The sequence below is a fragment of the Oryctolagus cuniculus genome, chromosome 3 (assembly GCF_051225735.1).
Source record: "Oryctolagus cuniculus isolate XC-2025 breed Fujian yellow rabbit chromosome 3, ASM5122573v1, whole genome shotgun sequence".
In the NCBI taxonomy this organism is placed as follows: Eukaryota; Metazoa; Chordata; class Mammalia; order Lagomorpha; family Leporidae; genus Oryctolagus; species Oryctolagus cuniculus.
In genome coordinates this window covers 60680849-60704453 of record NC_142869.1, presented here as the reverse complement: position 1 = coordinate 60704453, position 23605 = coordinate 60680849, and positions in this window count along the sequence as shown.

The window sequence follows — 23605 nt, the reverse complement described above, 5'->3', positions numbered from 1 at the left end:
GCAGAATGGCCGGGGCGGGGCCCAGGGGGCCCAGGAAGGGTTCAGCTTCTCAGTGCCCCTCCCGGCCATGGCGTCCACTGGAGACCCACCTCCTGGAGGACTACATAGAGTTTGTGAAGTTAAAAAGCGGGGTACGTTAGTATTTAGCTATATGTGTTTGTAATCAAACTCTAAAGAAAAAAGAATGTTTTTTTAGAAAGGAAGCAATTAGAAATCAGGCCGAGGTGCTGGTTGTGGTGCAGTGAATTAAGCAGTAGTTTGAGACACTGGCACGCCTTTCACACGACCGGTTCTAGCCTCAGCTGCTCTGCTTCTGATCCAGCTTGCTGATGTGCCTGGAAAGGCAATGAGTGATGACCAAAGTGCTTAATCCCCCATCACATGTTCCGGAGACCAGGATGGAGCTCCGGGGCTTCTGGCTTCAGCCTGGCCCAGCCCCGGCTGTTGTGGTCATTGGAGAGTGAACAGGTAATGGAAGGTCTCTCTGGCTTTGGAATAAATAAATAGATATTTAAACAAGAAAGAAAAATGTATTTCCAGTGACCTTTGAACTCATGTCACATATTTTATTTCTATATGTTATAAATGCTTTTACTTTGTTTCCACTTAGCAGTCTATTTAGAGTATATAAAAATGGGAGGGGGGTGGTGCTGTGGCAACTACCTGATTTTCCAGCATTCCATATGAGCACCAGTTCTAGTCCTGGCTGCTCCATTCCCGATCCAGCTCCCTGCTGTTGGACCTGGGAAGGCAGCGGAAGAAGGCCCAGTGCTGGGGCCCCTGCACACATGTGGGAGACCTGGCCCCTTGAGTTGCCGGCCCCTTAGCTTGGTCCAGCCCTGGCTGCAGTGGCCGTTTGGGGAGTGAACCAGTGGATGGAAGATCTCTCCTCTCTCTCTGCCTCTGTCACTCTGCTTGTTTTTTTTTTTTTTTTTTTTTTTTTTTTTTTTTTTTTTTTTTGACTGGCAGAGTGGACAGTGAGAGAGAGAGAGAGACAGAGAGAAAGGTCTTCCTTTTGCCGTTGGTTCACCCTCCAATGGCCGCCACGGCTGGAGCACTGCGGCCCGCGCACCGCGCTGATCCGATCGCAGGAGCCAGGTGCTTCTCCTGGTCTCCCATGGGGTGCAGGGCCTAAGCACTTGGACCATCCTCCTCTGCCTTCCCGGGCCACAGCAGAGAGCTGGCCTGGAAGAAGGCGCCCCGACCAGGACTAGAACCCCGTGTGCCGGCGCCGGAAGGTGGAGGATTAGCCTAGTGAGCCGCAGCGCCGGCACTCTGCTTTTCAAATAAATTTTTTCCTTTTTATTTTCAGAGACAATACCTATACATCATTTGTAGTAAATATCTTATCTAAGGTTGGGTTTTGAAAAAGGAGCTGTGTTCAACATTTGTCACAGTTTATGTTTTCTTTCTGATAATATGTATTAGTTCATGACTGATTTTTGAGTGCCCCAGACTTTATTGTCATCTTAAAAACAAAAGGGAGTGGGCATTGAGCCTAGCTGTTGAGATGCCTGTATCCCTGGGACTGATTCCTGGCACCAGCTCCTGTCTCCAGCTTTCTGTCAACGCAGAATTTCTTTACCCATGTGGAGAGCTGGATTGAGTTTCAGCTCCCAGCTTCAGCCCTGGCAGTTGTGGGCATTTGGGGAGTGAATGAGTGGGTGGGAGTTATCTCTCTCTGCCTCTAATTGAAATGTTTTAAAAATAAAAGAAATGCAAATATGATTAGAAAAGGCAAATAAGGGGCTGGTGCTGTGGTGCGGTGGGTGGGCCACTGTCTGCAGTGCTGGCATCTTGCTGCTCCACTTCCAATTCAGTCCCTGCTAATGGCCTGGGAAAAGGAGTGGAGGATGGCTTAGGTGCTTGGGTCTCTGTATCTGCGCGGGAGACCCAGACTCCTGGCTCCAACCTGGCTTAGTCGTGGTCATTGCAGCCATCTGGGGAGTAAACCGGTGGATGGAGGATCTCTGTGTCTCCCTCTCTCTCTTTGTAACTCTGACTTTCACATAAATAAATAAATAAATAAATAAGTAAATCTTTTTAAACAAAGAAAAGAAAAAGGCAAATAACCGTCTAAAATGAAAAATGAAAGCCTACCTGTTATGTAATGGTGATTGTTTTTATAGCCATTTTTATTATGAAAATACTTGGATTTGTGTCTGTGTGTGTGTGTAGTTTTGTGTAAATACTAGCATTTTTATGCATAAAAATGTATAGGTCAGTTTCCAAGAGTAATAAAATGAAAGGAAAATTAATTTACATTTATATGAAATTTTAAAATATTTAGGTTACTTCCACAGAAGTGAGAATTTTTTGGTATGTATAAGTTTATTTTTCTGCCTTTAAAATTTAACAATTTTTATTATTTTGTCACACTCACTTCATCTAGACATTATATACATATATGTTATAGTATTTTTTCTTGAAATGGAGGTATTAATATCAACAAGTGAAGAATCCATGGTACTGATAACTTGAGGAAAGAAGGGTATATTGTTATGTACATGGTATTATTCAGTGAAGGAATATTTATAACTATATAACAAGAGATATGACATTTACACAATTTCATATTCCTTCTATACATTAACTTATATAAATAAAAGAAAACATGATATCTGTCTTTATGGGTTTGGCTTAGTTGACATAACATATTGATCACCAGTTCCATCCATTTGGTTGTAAATGTCATGGATTTCATTCATTTTTATGTCTGAGTAATATTACAATGTATATATATATATATATATACATATATATATCACATTTTCTTCATCCAGTCATCTAGGTTGATTTTATATCTTTGCTACTAAGAATTGGGCCACTAAAAACATGGGAGTACAGGTATCACTTTCATATGCTGATTTCATGTCCTTTGGATGTATTCCCAGAGGTGGGATAGCTAGGTTACATTGTAGGTCTATTTTCAGTTTTCTAAGGAATCTCCATACTGTCTTGCATAATCATTGTACCAGTTTGAATTCTCAACAGAAATTTATTAGAGTACCTTATTCTCCACATGCTTACCAACATTTGTCGTTTTTTGATCTTTGGTGATAGCTATTCTAACTGGGTGATAGTGTACCTTATCATGGTTTTTATTTGTATTTTTCTGATAACTAGTGATTCTGAACATTTTTGCATGTGTTTGTTGGCCATTTGCATGTCTGCCTTTGAAAAATGTCTCTTCATGTCCTTGGGATATTCCTTAACTGGATTGTTAGTTTTGTTACTGAGTTTTTTGAGGTCCTTATATATTCTGGTTATTAATTCTTTATCAGATGCATGGTTTGCCAATATTTTCTCCCATTCTATCAGTTGTGTCTTCACTTCGTTCACTGTTTCCTTTGCTGTGAAAAATCTTCTTAGCTTCATGTAATCCCATTTGCCTCTTTCGGCTTTTGTTGGCTATGCCTCTAGGGCCTTACTCAAGAAGTATATGCGTAGGCTGATGTCTTGCAGCATTTCCTTTATATTTTCCTTTGGTAGTTTGATGGTTTGAGGTACTAAGATTAGATCTTTGATACATTTTGGTATACTTTTGTAATGGGTGTAAAGTAGGAGTCTTGTTTCAAACTTCTGAATGTGGAAATCCAATTTTGTCAGCATCATTTGTTGAAGAGATAGTCTATTCTCCAGGGAATGCTTTTGGCTCCTTTGTCAAAATTAATTTGTTATAGATTGGTGGGTTAATTTCTGGAGTTTATATTTTGTTCCATTGGTCTGCAATCTACATTTATGCCAGTATCAGGCTGTTTTGATTATAATAGCCCTGGTATTGTGATGCCTCTGGCTTTATTTTCATTATTTAAGATTGCTTTGGCTACTCAGGGTATTTTGTGTTTCCATATGAATCTTCAGATTATTTTTCTAGTTCTATGAGGTATGTCTTTGGAATTTTGATGGGTATTTCAGTGGATGTGTAAATTGATTTGGGACATTTTGATGACATTAATTCTAATCCATGAACATGGGAGATTTTTCCATTTTTTGTGTTTTATATTTATTTCATTAATGCTTTATAATTTTCAGCCAGCGCCGCACCTCACTAGGCTAATCCTCTGCCTTGCGGCGCTGGCACACCGGGTTCTAGTCCCGGTCGGGGCGCCGGATTCTGTCCCGGTTGCCCCTCTTCCAGGCCAGCTCTCTGCTGTGGCCAGGGAGTGCAGTGGAGGATGGCCCAAGTGCTTGGGCCCTGCACCCCATGGGAGACCAGGATAAGTACCTGGCTCCTGCCATCGGATCAGCACGGTGCGCCGGCCACAGCGTGCCGGCCGCGGCGGCCATTGGAGGGTGAACCAATGGCAAAGGAAGACCTTTCTCTCTGTCTCTCTCTCTCACTGTCCATTCTGCCTGTCAAAAAAAAAATAAAAAAATAAAAAAATAAAAAAATATAATTTTCAGTAAATATTTTTCATATATTTGGTTAAATTTATCCCAAGGTATTTAGAGTTCTTGTAGCCATTGTGAGTGGGTCTGATCTTAGAAGTTCTCTCTCATTGAGAATATTATTTATAAAGAATGATATTGAATTTTGTGTGTTGATTTTGTATCCTGCAACTTTTCTGATTACTCTTATGAATTCTGATAGTCTGATAGTGGAGTCATTTGGTTCCCTTACATAAAGAGTTATGTCATCTGCAAATAATGCTGTTTCCTTCTTTCATATGCTGATTTCATTTCCCTTGGGTAAATTCCCAGGAGTGTGATGGCTGGGTCATATGGTAGATCTACTTTCAGCATTCTGAGGTATCTCCATGTTGTCTTCCACAGTGGCTGTACTAGTTTACATTCCCAGCAACAGTGGATTAGGGTAACCTTTTTCCTGCATCCACGTCAGTATTTAGTGTTTTTTGATTTCTGTATGAGAGTCATTGTAACTGGGGTGAGGTGAAATATCATTGTGGTTTTAATTTGCTTTTATCTAAGGGCTAGTGATCCTGAGCATTTCTTCATGTGTCTGTTGGCCATTTGAATTTCCTCTTTTGAAAAAAGCATTTTCAAGTCCTTTGTTCATTTCTTTTTTCTTTTTCTTTTTTTTTTTTTTTGACAGGCGGAGTGGACAGTGAGAGAGAGAGACAGAGAGAAAGGTCTTCCTTTTGCCGTTGGTTCACTCTCCAATGGCCGCCACGGCTGGAGCGCTGCGGCCGGCGCACCGCACTGATCCGAAGGCAGGAGCCAGATGCTTCTCCTGGTCTCCCATCGGGTGCAGGGCCCAAGCACTTGGGCCATCATCCTCCACTGCCTTCCTGGGCCATAGCAGAGAGCTGGCCTGGAAGAGGGGCAACTGGGACAGAATCCGGTGCCCCAACCGGGACTAGAACCCGGTGTGCTGGCGCCACTAGGTGGAGGATTAGCCTATTGAGCCGCGGTGCCGGCCTTCCTTTGTTCATTTCTTAACTGGATTGTTTGTTTTGTTGTTGTTGAATTTCTTGAGCTCTTTTAGATTCTGAATATTAATCCTTTATCAGTTGCATATTTGTATATATTTTCTCCCATTCTGTCTGTTGCTTTTTCAGTTTGCTGTGTATTTCCTTTGCAGTGCAGGAGTTTCTTAGCTTAATGTAATACCATTTGTCTATTTTTGTTTTGATTACCTGTGCTTCTCAGGCCTTTTCCAAGAAGTCTTAGCCTATACCAAAGTCTTAGCCTATACCAAAGTCTTGCAGAGTTTCCTCAATGTTCTCTAGTAATTCATTAGTAACAGGTTGTAGATTTAGATCCTTGATCCATTTTGAGTTGATTTTTGTAGAAGGTATAAGGTAGGGACCTTATTTCATAATTCTGCAGGCAGAGATCCCATTTTCCCAGCACCATTTGTTGAAGAGTCTGTCTTTTCTCCAGGGATTGATTTTAGGTCCTTTGTCAAAGATGTAAGGCTGCCACAAAACACACCAAACACAGGAGTTAGAGGAAAGGGTTTATTGTTGGGTGGGGGAATCCTGACAGGCCGGGGGCTGGGAGTGGGTGAGAGTAAGAGAGAGGAGGAGAGCATAAGAGAGAGAGAGCTCAAGAGAGAACACGTGTTCAGCAACAGCTCCTGTTAAAGCTTTGCTGGGGGCAGGCAGGGAATTAGGAGTAGCAAATCCCATTAGGGTGGTAGTGGAGCTGACACTTCTGTTTGGGCCATTTCTTCACCTGGCTTGCAGCAATGGTGGTGCTGGGGAGGGAGGACTAGTGCCTAGGATGATGTCTGGGGCATAGATTGCATCACAGATAATACTACACCATTTTACTAACAAAAGATTCATTGGTTGTAGATGCGTACATTTATTTCTGGGATTTCTAGTATATTCCATTGGTCTTCATGTCTATTTTTGTGCCAGTACCAGGCTGTATTGATTATAAATGCCCTGTAATATGTCTTGAAATCTGGTATTGTGATGCCTCTGGCTTTATTTTTGTTGTTTAAATTTGCTTCAGCTATTCCAGGACTCTTGTGTTTTCATATGAATTTTAGCATTGCTTTTTCTAGATCTGAGAAGAATGTCATTGGTATTTTGATTGGAATTGCACTGTACCTATACACTGCTTTTGGTAGTGTGAATCTTTTGATGAAATTAAATTTTATAATCCATGAACTTGGAGGATTTTTCAAGTTTTTGGTCTCTTCTTCTATTTCTTTCCTTAATGTTTTATAATTCTCATGATAGAGTTCATTCACCTCCTTGGTTAAATTTATTCCAATGTATTTAAATTTTTTTGTAGCTCTTGTGAATGTAACTGATCTTACAAGTTCTTTCTCTGTCATGAAATTATCTGTGTATACAAATTTTGTGTGTTAATTTTATATTCTGCACTTAACCAAACTGTCTTATGAGTTTAACAGTCTCTTAGTGGTCTTCTGGTTCCCCCAGATATAGAATCATGTCATCTGCAAATATGGATAATTTGACTTCTTCTCCATAATCGCTGTAAACTCTTGGCAGTTAACTTTCTCAAGCTTCTCTTTGTGCTGCTCCTATCTTTGTGAATGTTGCCTTGTCACATGTGTGCAAAGTTTAAAGACTTCTGTTTTTTTTTTTTAATCCATTGGCAGCAAAAATGTTTCAAATTTTATAGACTTTATTGGAAATATGGAGAGTCTCCACGGAAATCCACAGCACACTGAAAGTAGTCTTTCCTCTTGGTTCAGCTTCACTTTCTCCTATATAATTCATTTCTCCTGTTTTTTCCTTGTCATTTATCTTCTCCTCTTCCTCCTCTTCTTAAATACTATATCATCTTTTCTCAGTTTTACCCACACTCTGGTTCTGTTGTCTCTCACCTTTTATTCCAAAGTTATTGCTACATTTTTCTAACAAAGACTGTCCTTCTAATAGCAGCTTCAACAGGTATTCTGCTAGTTATCCAGGTACCTCCAAGCAGGCCATTTTCATTAGGTCTAGAAAGCAAATGTTGACAATAGATAGGATTTTAGGGAACCTGGAGGCTGAAAGCACTGTGCAAAGTCTAGTCTGCCAAAAATGGGACTCAGGTCTTAAGGGTAGCCAGCACGTTTACTAACTGAGGATCTATTTACTTCATTTTATTACAGTCCTCCAAGTTTTCATAGGGCATTTCATTTACTGAAAGACTACCTTCCACTGGATACTTAAAACTTATAGAAGGATGTTAAATTCATCCTTGACGATCCTGCTGTGTGATATCTTCCTGTAAGGACAAAGATGCTGAGGCACAGTGAAGTGAATTCTCTAAAGCCACACAGATAATTTGAGATGCAACTCAGAGTGGATTTGCACTCATTGTCGATCTGTCGGAGATTGGTAACTAGGCTTTAGGCTTAGTAACTCATGATGCTGTGAGCTGAACAGAGAAAACTGTGTAAATCCTCTTGGATTCAAAATCTGCTCTAAGAGCTCCTGTAATACCTGAGATCTATCTTTATTTATTTATTTATTTATTTATTTATTTTTGCCAAGAAAGACTAAGGGTTTTTGTTTGGCATTCTGCTAGAGGAATAAATTTTCTGATTTTGCCATTTGATGGTCTCTGAATGACATAAATAGCAAAAATCATGGGCCAGAAATCAGCCATGTGCTAGGAGGAAAATAATATTATAAGGTGGTTTGTGTGGAAAGAGAAAGAGCCTGTAAGTGTGAGAAAATATTAGCATAAACATCTCACCAAAACAACCTGTGATCTCACTTTCTCTTTTCTGTTGCATAAACACTCTTAATATTGCTACTAAATTATAACCATGTTGCAGTGTAGCAGCAGTCCTGTTCTTTGGATATGTCAATTGTTTTATAGGTGGCTCCCTGAAACTGCCTGCGGCTCTTTTTCTCCAATGTGTTAGATCATATTATTTAAAATGGGTAGTTCTTACGATTTGTCAACTCTTGGAAACACTGGTCTAAAGCTCTCTCAGCTCATTTTTGCATAAGACTTGTCTAGGGCAGAGGGTAGACTTGTTAAAAATGTGGTTTACTAGGCAGGTGCCGCCCCTCACTTGGCTAATTCTTTTTTTTTTTTTAACTTTTATTTAATGAATATAAATTTCCAAAGTACAGCTTATGGATTACAATGCCTTCCCCCCCATAACTTCCCTCCCACCCGCAACCCTCCCATCTCCCGCTCCCTCTCCCCTTCCATTCACATCAAGATTCATTTTCAATTCTCTTTGTATACAGAAGATCAGTTTAGCATATATTAAGTAAAGATTTCAACAGTTTGCACCCACATAGAAACTCAAAGTGAAAAATACTGTTTGAGTACTAGTTATAGCATTAAATCACAATGTACAGCACATTAAGGACAGAGATCCTACATGAGGAGTAAGTGCACAGTGACTCCTGTTGTTGACTTAACAAATTGACACTCTTGTTTATGGCCTCAGTAATCACCCTAGGCTCTTGTCATGAGTTGCCAAGGCTATGGAAGCCTTTTGAGTTCAGACTCTGATCATATTTAGACAAGGTCGTAGTCAGAATGGAAGTTCTCTCCTCCCTTCAGAGAAAGGTACCTCCTTCTTTGATGACTCATTCTTTCCACTGGGATCTCACTCGCAGAGATCTTTCATTTAGGTCATTTTTTTTTTTTTTTTTGCCAGAGTGTCTTGGCTTTCCATGCCTGAAATACTCTCATGGGTTTTTCAGCTGGATCCGCATGCCTTAAGGGCTGATTCTGAGGCCAGAGTGCTGTTTAGGACATCTGCCATTCTATGGGTCTGCTGTGTATCCTGCTTCCCCTGTTGGATCGTTCACTCCCTTTTTCATTCTATAGGTTAGTATTTGCAGATACTATCTTGTTTATGTTATCCCTTTGGCTCTTAGTCCTATCATTATGATCAATTGTGAACAGAAATTGATCACTTGGACTAGGGAGATGGCATTGGTACATGTCACTTGGCTAATTCTCCGCCTGCGGTGCCAGCACCCTGGGTTCTAGTCCTGGTTGGTGCATTGGTTCTGTCCCAGCTGCTCCTCTTCCAGTCCAGCGCTCTGCTGTGGCCCGGGAGTGCAGTGGAGGATGGCCCAAGTCCTTGGGCCCTGCACCCACATGGGAGACCAGTAGGAAGCACCTGGCTCCTGGCTTTGGATCAGCGCAGTGTGCTGGCCGTGGCGGCCGTCTCGGGGATCAACCAATGGAAGGAAGCCCTTTTTCTCTGTCTCTCTCTCTGTCTAACTCTGCCTGTCAAAAAAAAAAAAAATGTGGATTTCTGAATCTGTCTCTATGTCTGTAATTCAGGAAATCTGTGATAGGGTTAGGATATATTCATTTTTAATAAGTTCCCCTGATGATTCTAAAGGAAATAGTTTGAAATCCACACTTCTGGAAGTATTAGTCCATGGGCTATATCAATGTAAATGCTTATTATCTTTGCTTTGGATTTAAATCCCTGTTTTAAAAAAAAAGAGAGAAAGAAACGTCCCCCAGGGACTACTATCAATCATTTCCCTGAATTTTGCTCACTCCTTCTCCCACTTAGAAGCTATGAAGTAAGTTCTTAAATGGAAATTTTCCTTCAGCAGTTATATTTTCTTCTTTATTTGCTGTTCAAATTACAGTAGTAATGCATAATTCGTCTAACAATTTAATACTATCCAAACGTGTGGAAGAAAAGTTAAATGTTACAGACCAGAAATACACTCCACTTCTTCCTCACACCATGTGTCTCCCATCCCCAAGGCTCTGGGATCACGATTAATAATGTGACATTGTCATTCTATGTCTTGTTGCTTGTTCAGATACATATAAACATAAGTGGCCCTACAAATATTTTCCTTTTTCACAGAAAATATCTCATGTACATTCCTGTATGTGAGTAGACAGATCTCACATTGTGTTTTCAAGTCTCTTTTTAAATTCATGCATCCATAGAATTATACGGATGATTCTCGAATGAATGTTTCCTTGCACATAGAAGAGATAATCTCTTATGTAGCAATTTTTAAAATTAGTGCAGTATTTTTTTGTTCTTTTAGAGTAATCTTCCCCTCCCTTTTCTATCAGTTGCCCTACTTACTAACCTTATTGAATACCTAAGAATCTTGTTTTTACCCTTCTATGTTTTTCTCTATACTCATAATCACATGTTATATTTGAATGCCTTCCTTAGGTGTCACCTGTTGGAAACTTAATCCCCAGTGCAACAACCCTGAAGAGTGGGACATTGAAGAGGTTAAATTATGAAGGCTGTATGCTCATAAGTACATGAATACCATTATGCTTGGAAAGAGTTCCTGATAAAAGGATGTGTTTCATCCCTTCCCCCCATCTCTTCCTCACGGTCTTTTACCCTCCTGCCCTTCCTCTATGGAAAGCCACAGTAGGAATACTCTTGACAGATGGGGCCACTCAATCTTGGACTTCCCTGCCTCCAGAACCATGATGCAAACCAATTTCTGTTCACTTTAAGTTACCCAGTCTCAGGTATTCTGCTATAGCATAAAATAGACTGAGGAGCCCTATTTGGGGATTCTGTATCTATGTATCTATCTGTCTATACATCAAATTAAATACCTTTGTGCATTGCGTTGTTTTTCCTTGTTTCAGTAGTACTTTGTCACCACACCAACTGTAATAGAACCAATTCATTTTCTTGTTGTGTTATATTTGATGGCAATATTATTCTTTCTTTCCTCTTTATTTATGAATATTAATTTTGTTTCTAGCTTTCTTTATGTGAACAAAAGCATAAGGAACATACTTATATTGATGATTCTTATTGTTATGAAATATATACTCAGGACAAGGAGAAAAAAAAGCACCCAAACAGATATTGTCTTATCACTTTCCAAAAAGTTTGTAATAATTTAACATTTCCACAAGCAATATCTGATTGCCATATTTGCTAGCATCCTAGACCATGTTGTGTGTCATTTTTTTAAATTTTTGCCAGTCACGTGAATGTCATGATGTTTTATATTTTATAAGCTTATTTTAAGTTTAAGCTTCTCATGTTTCTTTTTTTTTTGCCATTTAGATTTTCTCATTAGTGAATCCTTTACTCATTTTTCTGTGGAGTTTTTTTTCTTATCAACTTTAGTTTGTTGTTGTTTATGGTTTGAGAAAGAGGTTCAGTTTTATTTCCTCCTCGTTGGATAAATGATTTGTGTATAGGAGTTAATAAACACACTCTTCATTTTTTAAAAAATGTCATTATCACATAGTAAATTAGTACATATTGGAAGCCATTTCTGTACTCTCAAGTGTTTATTCCTATGCTGATACCCTATTAATTTGATTGTGATAGTATATTTTGATATTGGAAATGACAAATCACTCTCATTATTTTACATTTCTATTTTCATGGCTATTCTTGAACAGTAGTAATTTCTCCATATAAAATTTAAGATCATTTTACCCAATTCTAGAGCCATCTTTTTGGAATGCTAATTGGAATTGCATTAATTTACATGACAGTTTTGTGAAAATTTAATGTATTCTGGTTAAGCTATCATTAAGAACATTGCATGTTTTCGCATTTTTTCATAGATTATAATGCTTCTAATTAATTTTAAGTTAGATTTGTTCAGTTATAATTCAAATACATGTACATATTCAATAAAATCCAACATTTTAAAGTGTACTGTTTGATGAATTCTAACGAAATATACAGTTATATTTATACTACCACAATCAAAATATAGGACATTTGCATCACTTCCAAGACTTTTGCTGCTTTTTAGTCAATTCTCTACCTATCATCACTCACACTTCTTGATCTCCTCTCTTTGAATTAGATTTGTCTTTCCCAGGATGTTGTATAAATAAAAGGATAAAGAATGTAGTGTTGTATTGACTTTCTTTAAATGAACATAAAGTGTTTGAGATGTCTTTGAGTTGCTGCATGTACCAGTGGTTTATTTGTTTTTAAATTGTGGAATTAGTATTCCATTGAATATTCATAATTCAGTTTTCCATTTACCATGTAATAGGTATTTTTCTCTCAGTTTGTGATGATTAAAAATAAAGCTGCTTTATATTCATATATAAATTTTGGTGTAGACATATGTTTTCATTTATCTTACATAAATAACTAGAATCATGATTTCTGGTTTGTATTCTTAATCATATTTAACCTTATAAGACACTAGAAAACTATTTTCCCAAGTGGCTATACCATATGCATGCTTACTAGCAGTGTATCGGTTCCAGTTGCCCACACTCTGGATTTATTCCTGTCTATTTCATTACTATTGTTACTGCTTTGCTCACTTCTCATTTATGTTTCCTTTTTTTTTTGGAGTAAGAAGATTCAACATAAACCTACTCTCAACAGATTTTTAAGTGTACAGCACAACATTAGTTATAGGTGTGGTGTTGTATATCAGATCTCTAGAACTTATTTGTCTTGTGTAATTGAAACTTTATACCCACAGGATAGCAATTCTGCATTTACCCATACCCCTGAGATCCTGGCAAGCACCAGTCTGCTCTCTACTTCTATGTGTTTGACTATATTAAATGCCTCATATAAGTAGAAGCATGTAGTGTTTGTTCTGATGTGGCATATTTAACAATATAATGTCCTTAAGATTCACCCATGCTGTCTCATATGACAGCTTTTTTTCTTTTTTAAAGCTGAATAATAATATTCCCTTGTATGAATATCTGCATTTTTATCCACTTATCAGTTAGTTTTACATCTTCACTATTATGAATAATGTTTCAATGAACATGTGATTGCCTTGTGGGGCTGAAAGTGGATCCCCTGCTCCTGTCACTGTGTGAGCCCTGTGTGCTATGACTGTGGGAATTCTGTGACTGTACGATAGGGCATAGAGTGTAGCTGGGTATCTGGGCAATCACTGTGTCTAGCTTCAGAGGCTCAGAATTCCCTGACTGCCTGGGTTGGGTTGCTGCAGAGGGTTCTGTGTTCACATTGAGGACTACATAGATCCTTTGTGTAGTTCTTGCAAATGCATGGATGGGGTGTGTAGCTACTGTGGGTTTTCCCTGGGCATTGATGACCTTGGCAGAGAAAAGGTAGGCAGTGATCACACCAGCTGATGTGATCATACCCTCCCCACTGCTGACAACAGAGGAGATCTACCATGCCCAGCGTGGGAGTCACCCTGGACTCTTTCACAGTATTCAAGCACTGACTGGAGCTTCCTGGCCTCAGACAACACATGCCTCTGAATAGTCACTGAAGGAGTGGAACATTCTACTAACCCAAAGAGGCATATTTCAAAATTAAAAGCCATCAGAAGAGAAAACCAGCAAGTGGTTCCATAAGTGCCTAAAAATAAACAGAAACACAAGAAACATAAATGAAGAAGACATTGACTTCCTCAAAGGAATGTAACAACACTTCAGTATCAGAATGTTAACAGAGGGATGAAATGCCTTAAAAGGAATTCAAAAGAAAGAAAATAAGGTTACTCAAAAACAATGAGAAGCACACTCATGAGTTAAAGAAATCCATATATGACATGGATTAAAAAGTATCCTGTGTGATAGAGAATTTGAAATCAAACTGAATTATTAGAAATGAAGAATTCAATATGTTAATTAAAAAATAGAGAGGAAAGCCTTAAGAACAGACGTGATGAGGCAGAAGAAAGACTATCCGAGCTAGAAGACAAGTCTCTGGAAATATGTCAGACAAAAAAAAAAAAAAAAAAGAAATAGAAGAAGAAATTAGAAAAAGTAAAAAATAGTGTTCAATAATAATGAGATTCTGTCAAACAACCCAACATATAATTCATACAGGTCTTCAGAAAAGATCTTCACCACAACACATTATAGTCAAACTTTCAACAGTAAAACATAAAGAAATGATGCTAAAATGTGTATGAGAGAAAAACTCGAGGACCTCCAATTAGATTGACAGCTGGTTTATCATCAGAAATGCTTAAGGCTAGAAGAGAATGTAGAGATGTAGTCCAAATTTTTTTTTTAAGATTTATTTATTTATTTGAAAGGCAAAGTTACACAGCAGAGGGAGAGGGAGGGGGAGGAGGCTGCGGTGGGGGAGGGGGAGAGGGAAGTCCCCCATCTGCTGGTTCATTCCCCAGATGGCCACAATGGCCAGAGCTGTGCCGATCCAAAGCCAGGAGCCAGGAGCTTCTTCTGGGTCTTCCATGTGGGCCCAGGGGCCCAAGGACTTGGGTCATCTTCCACTGCTTTCCCAGGCCTTGCAGAGAGTCAGATCGGAAGTGGAGCATCCGGGTCTTGAACCGATGCCCATATGGGATGCCTGCACTGCAGGCAATGTCTTTACCCACTACGCCACAGCGCCGACTCATAGATGTAGTCCAAGTTTTCAAGAAAAAAGCTATCAACTCAGAATATTCCACTCTGCAAAACTCTCATTTATGAAGGAAGGTAAAATAAAGACATTCCATAACAAGCAGAAATGAAGAATTTGTCAGCACTCACCCAGCCTTAAAAAGGATGCTTAAGAATGTGCTACACACAAATACATAGCAAAATAGTCACATAGTCATATTAGATAGAATGTGAAGGCAGAAGGAGATTCCAATACAATCCCATCAAGGTTGCATGTACCAATGCCATCTCACTAGTCAAAGTGATCAATTTCAGTTCACAGTTGATCACACTGATAGGTCTAAGAGTCAAATGAATCACATAAACAAGACTAGTGTCTATTAATACTAACTGATAGAATCAAAAAGGGAGAGAACAATCCAACATGGGAAGTGGGATACCCAGCAGACTCATAGAATGGCAGACATCCTAAACAGCACTCTGGCCTCAGAATCAGCCCTTAAGGCATTCGGATCTGGCTGAAGAGCCCATGAGAGTATTTTAGGCATGGCAAGACACTCTGGCAAAAAAAAAAAAAAAAAAAAAAAAAAAAAAATCCTAAATGAAAGATCTCTGCGAGTGAGATCCCAGTGGAAAGAACAGGGCCATCAAAGAAGAAGGTTCCTTTCTCTGAAGGGAGGAGAGAACTTCCACTTTGACTATGACCTTGTCTAAATATGATCAGAGTCGGCGAACTCAAAAGGCTTCCATAGCCTTGGCAACTCATGACAAGAGCCTAGGGTGATTACTGATGCCATAAACAAGAGTGTCAAATTGTTAAGTCAACAAGAGGAGTCACTGTGTACTTACTCCTCATGTGGGATCTATCCTTAATGGGTTGTCCAATGTGAAGTAATGCTATAACTAGTACTGAAACAGTATTTTACACTTTGTGGTTCTGTGTGGGTGCAAACTGATGAAATATTTACTTAATATATACTAAATCGATCTTCTGTATAAAAAGATAATTGAAAATGAATATTTTTTTAACTTTTATTTAATGAATATGAATTTCCAAAGTACAGCTTATGGAGTACAATGGCTCCCCCCGCCATAACTTCCTTCCCACCCGCAACCCTCCATCTCCCGCTCCCTCTCCCCTTCCATTCACATCAAGATTCATTTTCAATTCTCTTTGTATACAGAAGATCAGTTTAGCATATATTAAGTAAATGTTTCAACAGTTTGCACCCACATAGAAACTCAAAGTGAAAAATACTGTTTGAGTACTAGTTATAGCATTAAATCACAATGTACAGCACATTAAGGACAGAGATCCTACATGAGGAGTAAGTGCACAGTGACTCCTGTTGTTGACTTAACAAATTGACACTCTTGTTTATGGCCTCAGTAATCACCCTAGGCTCTTGTCATGAGTTGCCAAGGCTATGGAAGCCTTTTGAGTTCAGAGTCTGATCATATTTAGACAAGGTCGTAGTCAGAATGGAAGTTCTCTCCTCCCTTCAGAGAAAGGTACCTCCTTCTTTGATGACTCGTTCTTTCCACTGGGATCTCACTCACGATCTTTCATTAATTTCTTTTTTTTTTTTTTTTTTGCCAGAGTGTCTTGGCTTTCCATGCCTGAAATACTTTCATGGGCTCTTCAGCCGGATCCACATGCCTTAAGGGCTGATTCTGAGGCCAGAGTGCTGTTTAGGACACCTGCCAGAAAGTGAATCTTGATGTGAATGGAATAGGAGAGGAAGTGGGAGATGGGAGGGGTGCGAGTGGGAGGGAAGTTATGGGGGGGAAGCCATTGTAATCCATAAACTGTACTTTGGAAATTTGTATTTACTAAATAAAAGTTAAAAAAAAAAAAGAATGTGAAGGCAGAATATCTCCTAGTAAAAGTACAAAGGAAATCTAAAGCAATCAATAGGAATATTTATTATTTGCACATATATTAATGTTGTTGACTAATTACATAATTCTTAAATTGAAGACAATTTTTATGGAAAGTTTTTATTCAATAAATATAAATTTCATAAGTTCAACTTTTGGATTATACTGGTTCTCCCCACCATACCTGCCCTCCTACCCCAAACCTTCCCACCCTCTACTCTCTCTCCCATTCCATTCTTCATTATGATTCATTTTTAATTATCTTTATATACAGAAGATCAACTGCATACTAAGTAAAGATTTCAACAGTTTGCACCCACACAGACACACAAAGTAAAAAGTACTGTTTGAAGACTAGTTTTACTGTTATTCTCATAGTACAACACATTAAGGAGAGAGGTCCTACATGGGGAGCAAATGCACAGTACCGCTGTTGTTGATTTAACAGTTGACACTCTTATTTATGATGTCAGTGATCACCTGAGGCTGAAAACAATTTTGATCAAAACAATTTTTTTTTTTTTTTGACAGGCAGAGTGGATAGTGAGAGAGAGAGACAGAGAGAAAGGTCTTCCTTTGCCGTTGGTTCACCCTCCAATGGCTGCCGCGGCTGGCGCACCGCGCTGATCCGATGGCAGGAGCCAGGTACTTATCCTGGTCTCCCATGGGGTGCAGGGCCCAACTACTTGGGCCATCCTCCACTGCACTCCCTGGCCACAGCAGAGAACTGGCCTGGAAGAGGAGCAACCGGGACAGAATCCAGCACCCCGACCGGGACTAGAACCTGGTGTGCCGGCACCACAAGGCGGAGGATTAGCCTAGTGAGCCGTGGCACCGGCTGATCAAATTTTCTAAACAGTACTTCATTATTGGCTAGAAATCAGTTCCAGATAAGAACCTGGAAAAAAAAAAAACTTGATATTGTATTTGAAATTGAACTGAAGTGACTTTTTTTCTATGTGGATATTTATATCCTTTTCCCCCCTATTCCTTGACAAGGAGAATTTCATCAAAATGTTTCCAATATGGGGAAGGCATTTAGCCTACTAGTTAAGACAATGTAAGATACCCTGACCCATATTGGAGTGCCTGAGTTCAGTTTCTGACTCCAGCTCCTGGTTCCAGTTCCTTCTAGTGTAGATCTTGGGTGGCAGCAGTGATGGTCCAAGGAATTGGGTTCCTGCCACCCATGGGAGAGACCTAGATTAAGTTCTTGGCTCTTGGTTTCTGCCAGGGCCAGCCTGGTCATTGATGCCATTTGGGGAGTGAATAGGCAGATGGTAGCTCTCTTTGCCTCTATCTCCGTGCCTCTCAAATAAATACATAAAATTAAAAAAATTATTTAAAAAATACGCCCAGGAATGTATTTCTTTTCATTTATTTTTCACAGTATTCTTTTAATGTATTCTAGTCCATAGATATCGACTTTAAATTTTTAAGGTTCTAAAAATATTTTTCCTCCTTTGCTTCTTTCTGTCCCATAGAAACATATTACTGCTAATTTGTATCTCCATTCTCAGTTTTTTATGTCACTTCTCTCCTCATCTTTATTCTTCCATGTCTACTGGTTCAGTGTATTAGAACCACCTGGAGAACCTTTTGTAACACATATTTTCAGGCCCTGCTTTATCAACAGAATCAAGGGCAGTGTCCTGTGTCTGTATTTGAAAAGGAGTCAGTAGGATTTCTATGCAGTTGCCTTGTTGACTGGCTTATGAGAACTGATATTCTGCATCATGTTTCTGCTTATGTTAGCATTGATTCGGCACTCCATTGCCTCCCATATGGATTTTTAATTTTGTTATTTCATTTCTCCTGAGTTATTTTCTTATATCCTCCCACACTATTTTTGTCTTAGCTAGTGATCTTTCTTGTCATGTTAGTTCATCTCTTGCTTCACAGAGTCAATAAAACCAGATGGAGTCACGTTTTCTTCTGTGTTCACAGGCATGGTTTTCCTCTAAATCTTAAATTGATTGACTAATTTGCTTCTTTTATGCTAAGATCTTTCAACAGTTTTCTTGTATTGGAGAAATATAGCCAAAGCTAATATGCTATTTGACCGGGCATGTTCATCTGCTGAATCCCTTTTACTGTGTATCCCTGAACTGCTAGATTTTCTTTCTCAGAAAGTGTACCATGGTAGAGGCTAATCTGTGCAGTCCCTAGTAAAATTTCTATTTTATAAATTCTTTTATTGACTACTATTTTTGATACAGAGAAATGAGTCTTTATTTTTGATTACCCATTCTTTGGAATATGAATAGATGACTTCATTCCTGAATAATGTGCTGGAAGATCATTTCAGTCCCTTGTGAACAATGAAGACATTCCCTCCCTGCCCTTGCCATTACTGGAGACACCAGGTTGCCCTTTGTTAGAGATTGTGTTCTTTACTCCTGACCAACTTGCATTTCTAAGCAATGTGTTTATTTACTGGATGTAGGAAGGGAGTTATTGATAGATAATGGAGGCATAGAAGTAAGAACTAATCCTGGCTTTCTCAGAAAATATATGTGAAGGGGGGTGGTTAGTGGTTCTGATCCCATTTCTCTGATACTAATAGTTGTTGGAAATGAATGCAAACTTTTTCTTTTGTAATTTCTCTCTAGCCATATTGCTGGTTCCAAGGTCTAAACCAGTATTATTTCTTAGAAATATACCAGATACACATGAAATTTGAAATGTGCTAGTAGACATATTTAAAAAATATAAATGAAAATAATGGCAATTACTGTTAATAATATGTTAACTGAATATATATATACATAATTGTTTAAAAATGTGGCCAATACAGAAATTAATGAAATATTATATACTCTTATTTTTTAAGTGTGAAATCTAATGTATGTTTTATGCTTATAGAAAATTTCTTTTAGAAATAGCCATTTCAAGGCCGGCGCCGCGGCTCACTAGGCTAATCCTCCGCTTAGCGGCGCCGGCACACCGGGTTCTAGTGCCGGTTGGGGCGCCGGATTCTGTCCCGGTTGCCCCTCTTCCAGGCCAGCTCTCTGCTGTGGCCCGGGAGTGCAGTGGAGGATGGCCCAGGTGCTTGGGCCCTGCACCCTATGGGAGACCAGGAAAAGCACCTGGCTCCTGGCTCCTGCCATTGGATCAGCGCGGTGCGCCGGTCGCAGCGCGCCGGCCGCGGCGGCCATTGGAGGGTGAACCAACGGCAAAGGAAGACCTTTCTCTCTGTCTCTCTCTCTCACTGTCCACTCTGCCTGTCAAAAAAAAAAAAAAAAAAAAAAAAAAAAAAAAAAAAAAAAGAAATAGCCATTTCACCTCTTTTGCTCTTTTCCCTTACTCTATCTCTCTCTTAAATAGATAATTTCTTTTTAACATGGGCAGGTGTTTGACCTAGTATTAAGATGCTCACATCCTATATTGGAATGAGTTGTTGATATCCGGCTTTGGACTCCAACTTCCCTGCTAATGCAGATCCTGGGAGGCAATGGTAATGGTGAAATGATTCCTGCTACCCACAGGAGCGATGTGGGCTGAGTTCCTAGCTGCAGGCATTGATGTATCCCTGTCTGGGACATTATGGGCTCTTGAAGGAATGAACTAATGGATCGATGCTGACTCTCTGTCTTTCTGTGTATGACTGTTTCTTTACCTCTCAATGATGATGATGTTGAAAATAATAAAAGGCATAGCTCCGTTTTCAGTGCTCATCAAGCATATGCCACTAATGCAGAGCTAGCTCTATACCTGGGTCACTTCATTATCAGCTTAATTGAACAATCTGATAGGAGAATTTCTTCCAACAGTTTAACAAAATTTTTATAGGTAACAGTCTACTACTGTTATGGTCTTATAATTCTTTCAATATTTTTATGACTATTTATCTGAGAAGTCTAGCCAGCCATCGTTACCTCCAGAGGAGGCTGACCCTTAACATTTCAAGAATAATTAACCTCATTGTTTTAAATATTAAATTAGATCATTATCTAATTAGAGTATAATCCTTAAGTTATTTGTCTCACTAGAATTTAACAAAAATTTCTAATAATTACTTATTTGTCATTAATAATTGTTTAATATCCATATGCTTTGTTGATTTAAAATGCCTTCAGTATCATTAGAAATCTTTGAAACCTGAATTATTCCTTTCTTTCAAATTCTAAGTAATTATATATCTATGTGTTAATAGCTGACAAAGAACTTAAACTTTTTCCTTTTAAGAACATCAGTTCTTGGGCCGGCGGTGGCTCACTTGGTTAATCCTCCGCCTGCAGCACCGACATCCCATGTGGGCACCGGGTTCTAGTCCCGGTTGCTCCTCTTCCAGTCCAGCTCTCTGCTGTGGCCCGGCAGGGCAGTGGAGGATGGCCCAAGTGTTTGGGCCCCTGCACCCATGTGGGAGACCAGGAGGAAGCACCTGGCTCCTGGCTTCGGATCAGCATAGCTCCGGCTGTGATGGCCATTTGGGGGAGTGAAACAACGGAAGGAAGACTTCTCTCTCTCTCTCTCTTTATAACTCTACCTGTCAAATTAAAAAAATAAAAAAGAATGAATGCTGATTCTACAAGCAGTGCCGACTGTATCGGCCATTTTGGGGGGTGAACCAACAGAAGGAAGACTTCTGTCTCAACAGAGAGAAGGACCTGCCAAGAGAATCAGTAGCTGTTATCTCAGGAAGTGTTATATCAAATTTGGAATATACTTCAGGCTATGATCTTTGGAATAATCAGACATTGCCATATTTGCCTTCATTATATATGAAGTGCTGATAGATCCTTTTATATACCAACTCATTTAATTTTCTACTTCAACTTAGAGTATCAGTAGGAGAAATAATGTAATGCATTTATTAGGGAATAGACAATTAATATCAAACAATACTCAAAATTATCTCTAACTCTTGCAATATACTGAACAATGTGCAGGAGACTATCTGACCTAGCTTATAACAATATGTGGTATGATAAAATGTGACATATGGATTGTACTGGGGTAGAGATGGGCTAATTTCTTTTTTTAAAGATTTATTTTATTTATTTGAAAGGCAGAGTTACAGAGACAAAGAAGAGAGAGAGAGAGAGAGTGAGAGAGAGAGAGAAAGGCATCTTTCATCTACGGCATACTCCCCAAATGGCCCTAATGGCCAGTGTAAGGCCAGGCTGAAGCCAGGGGCCAAGAGGTTCATCTGGGTCTCCCACATGGGTGCAGGGGCCCTAGCACATGGCCATCTTCTGCTGCTTTCCCAGGACACCTTAGCAGGGAACTGGATCAGATGTGGTGCAGCTGGGACTTGAACGGGCATCCATATGGGATGCCAGCATTGCAAGCAGCAGCTTAATCTGCTTGCTACAACATGAGCCCCAAGAAATACTTTTCTTAAAGGACCTTGCACAAACTCTCCAATGGGTACAAAACTCATTTCCAGTGGGTATAATCTGTAAGATCATTTCTTATCAATAGCCTTCTTTTGCTGAAGAAGACTCTCCTGGCTACTTCCCCAGGAGCTTTCCCTCTGCTCCATCAGTCTCTCTGCTCTTTTCCATAAAAATATTTGCCAAAAATTGCGTTCTTGGTTTGTTCCACTGCCTCACACTTAGTAATGGATAGAGCAAGTTCCCAGGGTTTACTATTAGCTATAACGTCTTTTGCATTGACTGTGAATAGTACCCCTCCACTATCAGCTATAACAATGATTCAGTTACCTGGTAACCATTTCTTATTCTTATTCCTTTTTTTTTTTTAAAGATTTTATTTATTTATTTGAGAGGCAGAGTTACAGACATAGAAGTGGAGAGACAGAGAAGCCTTCCATCTAATGGTTCACTCCCCAGATGGCTGCAGTGACCAGAGCTGGGCTGATCTGAAGCTAGGAAGGAGCTTCTTCCGGGTCTTCCATGTGAGTGCAGGTTCCCAATCACTTGAATCATCCCCCATTGTTTTCCCAGGCCATAGCAGAGAGCTGGATCTGAAGAGGAGCAGCCAGAACATGAATTGGTGCCCACAAGTGAGGCTGGCACTGCAGGCAGAGGCTTAGCCCACTGTGCCATGGCAGTGACCCGTACCTGGTGACCATTTCATTGCAACATAGTGTCCAGTTAGAAAACTATCACTGCTGAGTAAGCCTTTTACTGTGGTTAAGAACACCTTTGGGTTAGTGAACTGTCCTTTCCTCTGGGATGTGCAGAGAAATAATAAAATGAGTTCAAATAATTTACTTTTGGAACCACCTGCATCACTATTCCCTGGAGAATGGGAGAAATAGCTGCATTTTTCATTAACCCACAGGTGCTTCCGCCTCACCCTCCTTTCCTTTGTTTGCTTTACCTAGGTCTCTGTGAAGAGTTTGTGAATAAAGCTCACAGTCCCCCCTTCAAGATTCATTTCCTGGTGCAATCTTGTCCCTTCTAACTAGCATAAGCAGAATTTCCCATGGTGCTGGTATGGTCCTTATGAGAACATTTTATCAAAATGCTGTTGACACGGACAGCGTGGATGTGGAATTAATTTGGGGGAACTTTGGGAGATTACAAGATTATGGCTTCCTTTTGTGTTGTATTTTAGTGACACAGCTTAATAATTCAAATTATGGCCTGGACAACTTCTGGAAGCCAGTGGCTTCTGAAAAGAAATACTGCTTATTGAGGAAAATCTTAATGCAGTAACATAGCCCCCTTCCTCAGATGGATGGCACGCTGTCACGGTGTGTCTTGGACCACAGAATAAATGAGGTGATAGTCTGCTCTGTTTGTAGAGCAGTTCACAGGCATTCTGCAGAGCGGCTCTGTAATGAAGGCACCTATTTTCTGGGCTTGCTGCGTGAGTAGAAAAGAATGCCTGCTTTGTTCAGATTTGACCACAGAGTAAAGCATGTATGTAACACTGTAGAAGGAGCATATCTTTGGAGAGTAACAACTGGGTTCGAATAACAATTTTAACACTTATTAGTAATTTAACTTTTCAAGAATATGTAAATTCCTTATGTTCTGATTTTTTTCTCCTGTGTAAAAGAGGTTTCGATAGCCACCCCATATAGCTGTTGAGAAGGCTAAAAGAAAAAATGTGAAATACTTCA